The sequence below is a fragment of the Capra hircus genome, chromosome 18 (assembly GCF_001704415.2).
Source record: "Capra hircus breed San Clemente chromosome 18, ASM170441v1, whole genome shotgun sequence".
Taxonomy (NCBI): Eukaryota; Metazoa; Chordata; class Mammalia; order Artiodactyla; family Bovidae; genus Capra; species Capra hircus.
Genome location: NC_030825.1, coordinates 31,331,397 through 31,345,494, shown reverse-complemented (window position 1 = coordinate 31,345,494; position 14,098 = coordinate 31,331,397). Strand labels below are relative to the sequence as shown.

Sequence of the window (14,098 nt, the reverse complement as noted above, 5' to 3'; positions counted from 1 at the left end):
CTGTATAATCATAAGGGATTTGATTTAGGTCATACCTGAATGGTCTAGTGGTTTTCCCTACTTTATTCAATTTAAGTCTGAATTTGGTAATAAGGAGTGCAATAGGTATATATTCAACACATTGTCGCACCACTGAATTCTTCAGTACTGCTTCTGAAAAAAACACATACTGCACTCCATCTCACACTGGGTTCTCCTGAAACAGGCAGTTGTCAAACTTGTCAACCTAGAGTGTATTTAAGACAAAAAAGCAACAAATCAAAACACAAAACATGCATTATAAAGTTGATTCATCAGGAATAAATGGCATTAACAACAAATAAGGGGGAAGGAAACAGTCCAGGGATGTTTATTATTATTTTTTTTAATCCTATGACTATTTTTAGGTTCTTCTCTAGGTAAAGGAGGAGAAAGCAATGGCAACCCACTCCAGTACTCTTGCCTGGAAAATCCCATGGATGGAGAAGCCTGGTGGGCTGCAGTCCATGGGGTCACTAGGAGTCAGACAAAACTGAGCGACTTCACTTTCACTTTTTGCTTTCATGCATCAGAGAAGGAAATGGCAACCCACCTCAGTTTTCTTGCCTGGAGAATCCCAGGGACCAGGGAGCCTGGTGGGCTGCCATCTATGGGGTCGCATAGAGTCGGACACAACTGAAGCGACTTAGCATAGGTAAAGAATCCCCCTGCCAATTCAGGAGATACAAGGGACACGGGTTCGATCCCTGGGTTGGGAAGATCCCCTAGAGGAGGGCATGGCAACCCACTCCAGTGTTCTTGCCTGGAGAGTCCCATGGGCAGAGGAGCCTGGGAGGCTACAGTCCATGGGGTCGCAAAGAGTAGGACACAACGGAACATGTGTGCATGCATATGCATGGAGTTTTGTAAACAAGTATCTAAAAAGCTCACTCACTCCCTGAGCACCCTGACTTCGTAACAGACAGTGTCTTCCCTCACCAGCTCCCAGATCATTTTAGTCCTCTCTCATAGCTCAGGGTCACAAAGCTGGTGCATCTGGAAGATAAGCTTATAAAGGTAGAGAAAAAGACATAGTGCAATCATGTCAGCCTGTCAGAATATCAAGCTCAAAGGAACAAAAGACAGACTGGCCAGTTTTAATTGACCCATAAGAAGTTTTGTTTTTTTCCCCCTCTCAAAATACCCTCAAGAAAAATAACTCCTAGTTTTTGGCTGCTATTATTAAAACACTAAAAAAATGAGCATTCCCTGTTTATTGAAGATTTATAACGTGCAGAAATCTTGCATTTTTACCCTGACCTTCACAACAGTTCTTTCTGGAATATTTTCCAACTCAGTCTAGGTTCCTAAGTGTCTGTGTTTAAAAGGGTCCTCCAGTTCTCTGTATAATGGCTGGACTTCTATTACAGGGCATTAGTTTTACATTAAGAACTATTAGGATCCTGTGGATGACCCCATTATGACCAGCTTCTGCCATTCACATCAGCACCTGCAGGAGACTGATGTGATCATAGGCAGACAATGTCTGGCTTTAACATCAAATAAATGATCGTTCACATCAAGTGCCTTTGGCATCTGGGTGCTCACAGATATCTTCTTGATGGTCCCATGTTTTTCCATTTGAAAAACATAGTTGGAAAGATCATTGTTTTTGAAATCAATTAGTTCACAATTTTTATCTATGTGATCCTGAACCAGTTATTTAAACATTTTTACCACTGCTTCCTCATCTATAAAGTGGGGGTGTTAGCATTTACCTTAGAAGATTGCAATAAAAAATAAATAATTTTCACCAGCAGTATGCAAGTGCTCCATTTCCTCCACATTCTTGCAAATGCTTATATATATATATATATGTATGTATTATAATAGCTATCCTGACAAAGGTGAGGTGATATCTTACTGAGGTTTTGATTTGCACTTTCCCTGGACTAATGACATGGACTGTTTCTTCAGGTATCTATTAGTAATTTGTATGTCTTCTTTGGGAAAATACCTATTCAAGGTCTTAGCTCATTTTTAAAATTGGGTCTTTTTTCTGTTGAGTTGTAGGAATTCCTTATATATTTTGGATATTATTAATTATTTGAAATTATATAATTAACTGCTTATCAGACATATGGCTTAAAAACATTTTCTCCCATTCCATAGGTTTCTTTTTTGCTTTGTTGATTATTTCCTTTATTGTGCCAAAGTAATTGTATAGATTTTATGGAAAACATTATGGAGATAACTCAAAAATTAAAGCTGGAACTGCTATAGGATCACACAATCACACTTCTGATTATTTATTCAAAAACTTTGAAATCAGAATCTCAAAGATGTATTAACACTTCCATATTTATTTCAGCAATATTCATAATAGTCAAAATATGGAAACAGTCTATAAATCCATTGACAGATGAACAGATAAATTATGGTATAAACACATAATGGAATACTGTAGAAACTTAAAAAAGAAGGTCTCCAATATGCTACAACATGGATGAAACTTGAAGACATTATGCCAAGTAAAATAAGCCAGTCACAGAAAGATGAATATTGGATGATTCCACTTAACATGAGATATCAAAAATAGTTAAATTGATAGAATCAAAGAGTGGAATAGTGTTTCCTAGGGGCCAGAGAGAAGAGTGAATGGGGAATTACTAGTCAATAAACAAAGTTTCAGTTATGGGAGATAACCTCTAGAGGTCTGCTGTACAATATACTGTAGTGTACACTTAAAATTTTAAGAGTGCAGATCTCATGTTTCTATTCTTTCCACAATAAAATAAATGTTTTTAATTAGATATATTAAGACATACCATGTACTTAGAATACTCTCTGATATACAGTTGTTGGTGGTATTTACTTGCTAAGTTGTGTCTGACTCTTTTGCAGCCCCATAGACTGTAGCCCACCAGGCTCTGTTCATGGGATTTCCTAGGCAAGAATACTAGAGTGGGTTGCCATTTCCTTCTCCAGGGATCTTAGTGACCCAGGGATTGAACCCACGTCTCCATCATTGGCAGATGGATCCCTTATCACTGAGCCGTCACAGAAGTCCCTGATACAGAGTTAGTAGACATTAAATAATAATTATATCAAAATGCACTATGTCTGTCAATGCAGTAGAAAGCATCCTTTATGCTGCCTGGAAAGAACCAGCTAATGGATAGAAAATGCCAAGTGATACTGACAACTACTATCATGTATAAAATTATTAGCTTGTATAAAAGGCCCATTGAATTTTTTTCTGTGAAAATTAAGTTAACAATACAGAAAGAAATGGGAAAGATTTCAAAAATGACCTCTGTCTTCCAGCCATTTACAGTCAGTAAGCCTAATGAACATGATTGAAGACTCATGCATTTATGTTGATTTTACTTTGATAGCCTCTGCAACATCTACAGGTTTTAAAAATAACCCTTCCATCTTTTCATTGAGAGTGCTATGCTAATTATTTTGCAGCTTTATCACATGCTTAAATAGCATCAGCGGTGAAAGCTTATAAAATATTTATTAAGAAATATAGAAGTATTGAAAACATTAAAACATTGGCTTCAAACATAAAAATATATTTCTAGGAGCTCTTTGGCCAGGATTTTATTGAAAGTTTTCAAAGTTTTGTGCTGGGAAAATCCCTAGGCAGTAATTTTATTGTTGGAAGTCATTTAAACTAATATTTGATATTTTACAATCTCTTCATGATCCATTATGATTTGTAGCCTTTGAAAATTTTACGGTAAACTCCGTTCTCATTAGTCACTGCTGCAATTCCAAAACATACTTTCAGTAATTTAGAAAATGTCTTCAGTAACATTGACTAAAGGCATTTACAATTAACATTCCTTATCACGTTGAAGACAAAGTATGGACTCTTGAAAATAAATTTAACCAAATGGAGAGGTTTTGAAAATCAATGTATATATTCTAGGAGTGGATTATGGAAATAGGTTCTGAGGGTCACTACCATGACCCATAAAATTTTGAAGTAATATTTGGCCAGTAGTCTTCATTATTCACACTTTCTATGAATGTGTGAGAAACTGAGGAAAGCAATGCAAAAACAAAGAATTATGTACAACTATTTATTTAAAAACTCCTGTGTCTTTTTTTAAACTCTGTATGTTAGATTTTAAAACTCATTATGTCATTTTCATCAAACTGGCTTAAGGAAAAAGGCATTTATTGGTTATTGTAACTGAAATTTCAGCAGAACTTCTGCCTCCCATCATTGATATGGGGGCTTAGGAAATTATACAAAGTTCGTGACTTACTTTGATAGACATTCAAAAATTTAAATGAGTTGGGGATTGGAGAATGGGATGAATAGATGGTTGGATGTATGAAAAACCAACTATGGCATAATGTTAATTTTAGAATCTTGGTGGCAAGTAATTAGGTGATTATGGTAAAATAGCTTCATCTTTTCTTTATATACAAAAACGTTTCATGACAAAATGTTGTAGAAAATGTTACCAACCCAGTTTCTTTCTCTTGGGTCTCCTTACTGTGTCAGTGTGTCCGAAAAAGCACTAGCTAAGTGCTTTCAGGTAATTTTGGCAGCAACACTATGAAATCATTCCTGTCAGATTCAAAGAAAAAGTTTTACTGAGTTTCGTTGGCAATGGCTAGATCACATACCCACACCTGAACAGATCACTGGGGTGAGGAGGTTACAAAGTTCTGATTAGCTAGGAAAGAATCACATGCTCCACTTGTGAAGATGGGCTGAGACTCCTCCCAGAATGTAGGGCTGAGAATTCAAAACAGGGGCTTCAGGTGGCTTAACATTCAATTCCTGAAAAATCATTCAGATGTGATATGTAGACCATCAAATGCATGATGAAACATAAGTCCTGATGTTAGAATGAAAACACCTGCCTAGTCACCAAAAATTATCTATCCTCTAAACAAGTTGTGTGTTGTAATACAAATTAATATAATCGTAGGCATTTCACTTGCTTTTGTTTTTTTTTTTAATTTTTTAATTTTTTTTATTTTTTAAATTTTAAAATCTTTAGTTCTTACATGCGTTCCCAAACATGAACCCCCCTCCCACCTCCCTCCCCACAACATCTCTCTGGGCAGTGGTGCTCCTAGAAAAGCTGCAGCAGATGAAAACAAGAGTATTCCAAGATTTTTGTGTATAAACACTGGCTCAGAGAAGGGAAAAAAGAACGCAGTGAAACACGGTTGGGTTCACTGAATTTATGTAACAACTAAGCCAATTATTCCTAAACATCTTTATCTCTGGTCTATCTTCAGTGAACACTCTTCTTAAAGTTTTATTTTTAGAAATAGAGCATGACTCCCAAGTACCACGCAGGTGTGTAGAAAGGTCTTTTGACAAGACTTCTAGGATGAAAATTTATGATGGAAAGTTGTAGCTTCATAATTCCTACAGTACTGGCTGACCAACTTTCAATCTTTGACATCGGTTACCACAACAAATAAAATATAACCTGGATTCCTGAAAAAGAAATGTGGCTGACTCTCTGTTATAAGATACAGGTTTGAATCAATATTAACTTGGGCAAAAAGCTAAAAGTAAGTATTCTGATTTTAATGAAAGTTGTAGCTCAGACAATTATTAGGAAATCAAGCCAATGTTTTGTATAGAGGTTATAGAAACTCATATGGAACTATATTATATTACTTTAGGTATACAACACACGTGCACGCTAAGCCACTTCAGTTGTGTCCAGCGCTTTGTGACCCTATGGACCATAGTCCGTCAGACTCCTCTGTCCATGGGATTCTCCAGGTAAGAATACTGGAGTGGGTTGTTGTGCCCTTCTCCAGGGGGTCTTCCCAACTCAGGGATCAAACCTGTGTCTCTTATGACCCCTGCATTGGCAGACAGATTCTTTACCACTATCGCCACCTGGAAACAGGTGTGCATTAAATATAGATACAGATGTGAATAAAGATATAGATACAGATAGGCAAAGAAATTGACATTCCAAGCCTTGAAGTATAAAGAGTTAATTTAGTTGTTTCATTGATACTGGGATTTGTGTTGACATTTTAATCATGAATTATGCCTCTGCATCCATCCTGTGAACAAGCCTTGATAAATAAATTTAACCTCATTTTGTAAATTCAGAAACTGAAGCCTTGCAAGTTGAAGTATCTTGCTGAATTCTACTACCACTAGTATACAGTAGTAGAGTTGGATTTAAACTAAAATCTGAATAATTTAGGGGATCAGAAGACTATGGGTGTAGGTTGTAGGTATTTTATTAAAGAAAATCATCCCAATTTTCAATATATACAACAGATTTTTTCTGACACCAAATAGGAAATTAATTTGAAGAAGAGTCCAAGTCAGTTCTTGTGTGTCTTTTGACTCCAAGGCCTCACACCCCCACGACCCTGAAGCATGGCTGTTCAGAAGATTGCCCTCTTTGGCGCCATGGGAGGACTGGGCTCACCAACTGGTCAGGTGGTGCAGGTAGGCTATGAGATGACAGTGCTGGTGTGGAACACCTCCTCCAGGCTGCCCACCGAGGGCCCCAGCCAGCCCATGTGATAGAGGGTGATGTCCAGCAAGTGGCTGGTACGGCTAGACTGTGGCTGGAAAGAACACCATCATCACGCTGGTGGACACCAGCAGTGATCTTGGTCCTGCCACAGTGATGTCTGAGGGTGCCTGGAACATTGTGGGGCCATAAGGGCCCATGACATGGAGCTTGGCCTTCCTACTATGGGACCCATGGAAGGTGCCCCCAAGACTGCAGGATGTGACCAATGACCACATTGGGTGCACAAGATACTGCAGGAGTTGGGCCTGAGTTTCATGGCTATGAGGCTGCCACATGTAGGAGAACAGCTGCTGAATGGGGTCCCTACTCAGTGACCCTGGATGAATGAGGGCCCTCAAGGTCATCTCCAAACATGAATTGGACCATTTCAGGCTGTGCTGACTCACTGCCAATGAGCACAATGGGAACAGCAACTGCTACTCCCACTAGTACCAACTATTTCTTGGAGGACAGCACCCAATCAGTCTTGAACCAAGAGCTTCAAATTAAAAAAAAAGAAAAAAAGGGCCCCCAAATGCAGTTAGTACCTTCCTTTTGTAACTAGTACTTAGACAAAGCAGACTCTTGAATCTCATGCTATTCAGTAGCCCCAGAAATATAATATCTATTGATAATAAATTTTGCCAATTTCTTACAGTCAATTTATCACCATGATTGATGATATTAAATGTGATATCCCATGCATTAAATGAGCCCTCCAGATGATCAGAGTGAAGCCTGTGGGGAGGAGGAACACACTTTATTAGCTATCTTTTCCTGACACAGTGCTGGCATCAATATCTTCAGAGTATTTGCTGCCATGCACAGCTTCGCTTCATCTGCACCAAAACACTTATTTTTCTTTCTTTATGCTCAGTTTGGTTCTTAGTTCAGCTAGACATTTTTTTTTTTTCTTTCTTCCCCAGCAATAGACATCAGTGGTTTGGTTACAGAATTAAGTCTCAGAAGCACAAGTACAATACTTTTTCAGTGAATCCACAAGACAGAGAAATATTCATAGCAGTTAATAGATTTCTCCAAATTTTACATGTAGTCTGGCTCTAATCCACACAGTCAAAGGCTTTCCTATAGTTAGTAAAGCAGAAGTAGATGCTTTTTCTGGAATTCCGTTGCTTCCTCTATGATCCAGTGAATGTTGGCAATTTGATCTCTGGTTCATCTGCCTTTTTTAAACCCAGCTTGCACATCTAGACATTCTCGGTTCATGTACTGTTGAAGCCTAGCTTGAAGGATTTTGAGCATAGCCTTTACTAGCATGTGAAATGAGCACAATTGTCTGGTAGTTTGAACATTTTTTGGCACTTCCCTTTTTTGGGATTGGAACGAAAACTGATCTTTTCCATTCCTGTGGCCACTGCTGAGTTTTCCAAATTTTCCAAATTTGCTGACATACTGAGTGCAGCATTTTAGCTGGTGCTGGAGAAGACACTTGAGAGTTTCTTGGATTGCATGGAGAACAAACCAGTCAATCCTAAAGGAAATCAACCCTGACTATTCATTGGAAGGACTGATGCTGAAGCTGAAGCTCCAATACATTGGCTACCTGATGCAAAGAGCCAACTCATTGGAAAAGACCTTGATGCTGGGAAAGATTGAAGGCAAAAGGAGAAGAGGGTGCCAGAGGATGAGATGGTTGGAAGGCATCACCAATTCAATGGAAATTAATTTAAGCAAACTCCAGGAGATAGTGAAGGACAGGGAAGCCTGGCATACTGCCGGCCGTGGGGTCACAGAGTCAGACACTACTAAGGGACTGAACAACAGCAAAGTCTGCCTGTGACCACTTTTTGCAGTCATACTTGGTCACTTAGATTTAGGATGCTGCCCTCAGGCAAAATTTGAAGAAGCAATACATGTTTTTTGTTCTCCTCAATTTTGCCTTGTTCCAGCAACACACTTTCTCAGCTGTTTTGTTTCAAATGAGTTTTAACTAAGGGCCCTTTTCTATGTGCAGACAATGGAAGGGCAGATGGCACTTTTTCCAGTGTATCTTAGCCAAGATTCCACTCTGGAAACACAGGCAGTTCTTGTTCAATAGCCCTGAAAAAAAATTGGTACAGTTCATCTCACTTGATTTCATGTCAACTATAACTTAGAAAAGCCTTGAACACAAGTTCATTTTTCATTTTCGACAATAGTGACCACTGAGTTCTAACTTTACACCAGGTTTTTTACATTCTTTATGTCAAATGTAACTGCAAATCTACTAAGTAGACACTCTTACTACCTCCATTTTATTTCCCTCTCAGTCTCATTATTTAGCTTCAAAGAGATTGAAAAAAATAAAACCCTAGATTTTAATTGATCTCTTAATGATTAAGTGAACTCAGACAAATAAATATTTTACTTTGAAATCTTTGCAATGGGGATATATGACAAGAATTAGGAAGAGGTAAAACATCAAGCTAATACTTCTATTTTCCCTTCTTTTACCCATAACAGATATTGTTATCATGTACAGCACTCTTTCTCTCCTAATAGTACTTAAAGACACATGGCTCTTTATTCTTAATTTACAGACCTTGAAAAGTTAGATAACATATATTTACATACCCAATACTTGGCTACCTTAGACGTCTCTTCCAAATCTTACATTCTGGATTTCAAGGTATGTCTGCCTCTTAGCTTTTCTACTAATTAAAATCTGTCATTATATATGAAGGGGCTTCTCTGGTGGCTCAGACAGTAAGGAATCTACTTGCAAAGCAGGAGACCCAGGTTCAATCCCTAGGTTGAGAAGATGCCCTGGAGAAGGGAATCACTACCCACTCCATTATTCTTGCCTGGAAAATCTCATGGACAGGGAAACCTGGCAGACTACTGTCCATGGGGTCGCAAAAGAGTTGGACATGAATTCCGTCAAATGTCTTTCACCTGTCTTGTCACTGTGATGGGTGTTTAAGATGTGTGTGTGCCAAGTTACTCAGTTGTGACTGACTCTTTGTGACCCTGTGGGCTGTAGCCCACCAGGCTCCTCTGTCCATGAGGATTCACCAGACAAGAATACTGGAGGAGGGTTGCCTTACCCTCCTCCAGAGGATCCTCCTGACCCAGTGATCGAACCCAGATCTTTTTACGTCTCTTGCATTGGCAGGTGGGTTCTTTATCACTAGAGCCACCATACAAAAAGTCAATACAAGTCTCTTGCCTCAAGGGTATATCTAGTTATGACTTTCTTTAAACAGCTTACTTTCATTAAGGCAGGAGCATGTTTGAATTTACTCTTTAAATTTATGTGAGGAGAGAAAAATCTTTGCTCATTTGAATTTTGAAGCATATATTTCCTCAGTGAAAGATTTTCATGAAGGCAGACACAGCAGGCAGAACCGCTGCCCCAACAGTTGTTTTTGACTTCACCCCTCATGTCAAGCATGACTGAAGTGAAGACCTTCATGCTTGCTGCTACATTTTTTTCTGCTAACAGTCTTTCTCCTTAAGTACTGTGACTGCGTATCTCCATTTCCTGCCTTAAGGATTCTGAAAGCATCCATCTGTCCCTCTGCTTCATTCCCTATTCACTGTGCCCTTAAAACTACCACCAAACTTGGTCAATTTATAGCAGAATTGCATAGAATCCAAGCTCAGAATAGTCCCTGCAATTGAGTGACAAAAGGCTAAGTTAGTTCATCCCTTGTTTCTCTGTTTGGCTTAAACCCAGAAGTTTTCTGGGTACCCAGAATCTTAGGAAAAAGGTCCTGGAACTGAAACCCAACCCAAGGGCAGTGCTTAGCAAAAATATGGGGTTGCCAAAGCTTAGTTCAGGCTTAGCAAAAAGCTGTCAAGACAAAGGTCATTTGGAAGAGTTAGGGATGAGAGACAAAAAAATCCTATTGGAGTGGGACAGATGCTTGAGAGTAGCTGAAGCAGTAGGTGATGGGAAGAAATCCAGTCAGGCAAACAAAATATTAAGTAGGTGGCAAAAGAGGATATAGCAACAGCAGCCAGGATGGTAAGCAAAAGGAAAAACTTTTGGTAAGTCACTTATTGTATTTATTGAGCTTGTATGCTTTCATTTTTTCCTACTGTATGGTAAGCTCCTTTAGGGCAAGAGGTATTAATATATCTAGTCCACTTTTAAACTCTATTGCTATGAATTAAATTTCTATTACTACATTCCCATGTAAATGCTTCATAGATGCTTGATAAATTCACATAAGAAATAAATGAATGATTGGATTCCACCATTAAACCATCTTCAGACTCCCATATTTCCTTCTTTATGTTATCTTTCAAGTTTTTACCACTTCAATAATTTTAGGATTTCCTTTTCATGAAGCTTATTTTACTCTTTAAATTTTGTGTAAAAAGGATTATTTTTATTATGAGAATGATAAAGAAAATTAACATAGTCTATGTATCAGGGCAACCTAATACAAATACTAATACAAAAACAAATAGTCGGAGGAATATTTAAGATTAAAATTAACAAAATGAATGGGAGATTGTGAAAGATGAATGGTGGCAAATGCTGAGAAGCACAGCATTATATTACCAAAGTACTCAGACTTGTGACTTATTAGCCAATGCCGAATGTCAACTGCAAAGATGCCAAAGCATTTAAAAAGTATGACACATTGAAAGGCCAGTCTTATCTATCTCACTTAGGCAAGTTTTAAAAAATTGTCAGTTATTTTCAAAATCTCAAGGGCCATTAATGCATTTAAAATGTATTAAGGAAGTGGCTTCGTACAGTGACTTTGACAGTTTATAAGACATCTTATCTGCAGCATGATAGTTCGCTTTTCTGAGCCTCAGGTCTTCCAGTTATAACTGGGGATATATAATAATTTTTCCTTAACACACACAAAAGGCTTCAAATGAATTGCCTTGTCCAGTGGCTAGAATACAGTGAAAGTGAAAGTGGCTCAGTCATGTCTGACTTTTTGTGACCCCCTGGGACAATATAGTCCATGGGATTCTCCAAGGCAGAATCCTGGAGTGGGGAGCCTTTCCATTCTCCAGGGGATCTTCCCAACACAGGGATCGAACCCAGGTCTCCCTCATTGCAGGCAGATTCTTTACCAGCTGATTCACAAGGGAAGCCCAAGAATACTGGAGTGGGTAGCCTATCCCTTCTCCAGTGGGTCTTCCCAACCCAGGAATAGAACCGGGGTCTCCTCCACTTTAGGCAGATTCTTTACCAGCTGAACTACGGTCAGTATCTTGATGCAGGTCTGCATCTTTTTAGATATTCAAGAAGGTAGATATTCAGGAGTTACAGGTAGATGCCTTGGAAAGTGGTTGAAACCGTTAATGTTAGCATAATGATCAGCTGTGGAGTTCAAAAGCAGACCTCCAAACTTGAGGAAAATAGTCCAGAAAATTACACAGGAATATAACATCCTACCTGAGTATATGAAGGAAACATCCCCATGTCCTGTGGACTGTAGGATGAGATTGTGAATAATATGTATGTATCCTAAATTTATGGTTATTGACACTGGAGGATTGGATTAGAAGATAAATGTTCATTTCACACCAAATTGTCAAAATACAGTGCCCTATGATTAGGTTTCCTAGAAATAATTAGGAGAGAGCCTGATTGCTATGTAAAGGGCCAAGTCCAAGAATTTATGAATAGGAGTATTTTTTTAGTCACTCTTTAAATTTATTTTTTATTGAAGGATGATTACAGTATTGTGCTGGTTTCTGCCATACATCAACAGGGATCACCCTTAGATATGCATGTGTCCCCTCCCTCTTGAGCCTCCCTCCCACCTCCCATCCTTTCCCACCCTTCTAGGTTGTCACAGAGCCCTGTTTTGAATTCCCTGGGCCATACAGCAAATTTCCACTGGTTCTTTATTTTACATATTTTAGTATATATGTTTCTATACTCCTTTCTCCATTCATCCCACCCTCCTTCCTATCCACCCCTGTGTCCATAAGTTTATTCTTTATGTCTATGTATCCATTGCTGCCCTGCAAATAGGTTCACCAGTACCATCTTTCTAGATTTCATATATATATATATATGTATATATATATATATATATATATATGTTGAGATACAATATTTGTTTTTCTCCTTGTGACTCATTTCACTCTGTATAATAAGCTCTAGTTTCATCCACCTCATTAGCACTTACTCAAATGCATTTGAATAGGAGAATCTTTGAAAGTGAAAATCACTTACTTGTGTCCGACCCTTTGTGACCCATGGAATTAGTCCATGGAATTCTTCAGGCCAGAATACTGGAGTGGGTAGCTGTTCCCTTCTCCAGGGGATCTTCCCAACTCAGGGATCAAACCCGGGTCTCCTGCGTTGCAGGCAGATTTTTTACCACCTGAGCCACTAGGGAAGAACAGGAGAATCTTTAGCAACATAAAATTAAGCTGTCAAAACACATTGGTACACAGAATTGATTCCTCTGGAATCCAGTTCAGAAGAATAAATGTTATATCTAATTAAGTCTTCACAATAATTCTGTGAGTATCTCCATTTTAGAGCTAAAGAAACTGAGTTACGCATCAAAGGAAACATAGTGGTGTTAGAATCCCGTAGTTCCATCTATTCATTACGTACCTGTGATTATGTCCCTTTCTCTCTGCATTTCATTATTCCCATCTGTAAACGGAAGAAAAATAAAATTCACATCTCTAAAAAGTATTCATCCTGATCTATCACTAAATATAGGACTAGGAATACATGCAGAAAAGGGAAAGAGAGAAATGGATGATTCAATATAATAATTGTATCCCTCAATTAATTGGTTATAAATATAAGTTCCCTGTATAAAAACAAGTTTAATGCGGGAATTATGAGCACCAAAATCCTATTTCTATCTTTATCTTCAAGTAAGTCCACACACAAATGCTGGGCATTTAGTAAAGACCATACAACAACAAGTTTGCTCTTGCCCCCTGCTGAAAATTTGCTTCATTTCTGATCTTGTCTGCAGCCTGTACCATTTATCTCAGTGACAGCAAAAGAAACTTGGGATTAGCTATTAACCAGTCAATAGTATAGCCCCCAAGCTTCTTGGCAGTGCCACCTGGAAATACAAATAATCACAGACTCCCTAGGGTAGGAGACCATGTCCTTGGTCAATGAGGTGAGAAGAGGACAGAGGGTAATGAGCAGACCGCCTAGTATTTTTCTTATTTTATTCCCCTGCTGCTCTAATGTGAAGCCAGGTTAAGGACATAGGACACATTTTAGAGATTAGTTATAGCTAAAATTATAACAGCCAATAAGATTTAATGCTTAAATTAGGCACATATCATTCGTTAATTTATTCATTCTTCCATTCAGTCATTTGAAAAATATCTACTGAGCACCTTCTTTGTGTCAAGTTTGGTCAACAGCAACAAAGGACACAGAAACAAATAGGGTTTCTGGCTTCAAGAAGCTAATACCATAGAAGGGCTATGCACAGTAAACATTTATTCATTTTTTCACAAATAGTTTTATGTGCCTAATAAATCACAGATGGTCAGTATACAAGCTAGCTAGTAAGGCTTTGAAGCTCCGAACAAAAGAGAGCCACGTGGAGTTTGGAGTATGAATTCCTACCTAATGAAGCAATCAGTTTGTGGAATATTATGAGGAGTCTACAGTGGTTTTCCATCAGCTCGTTTCAGCT

At 38.4% G+C, this 14,098-nt stretch overlaps 1 pseudogene; it reads left to right on the top strand.

The window, feature by feature from the left end:
- LOC102172836 lies at window positions 6,350–6,941 on the top strand (annotated as a pseudogene).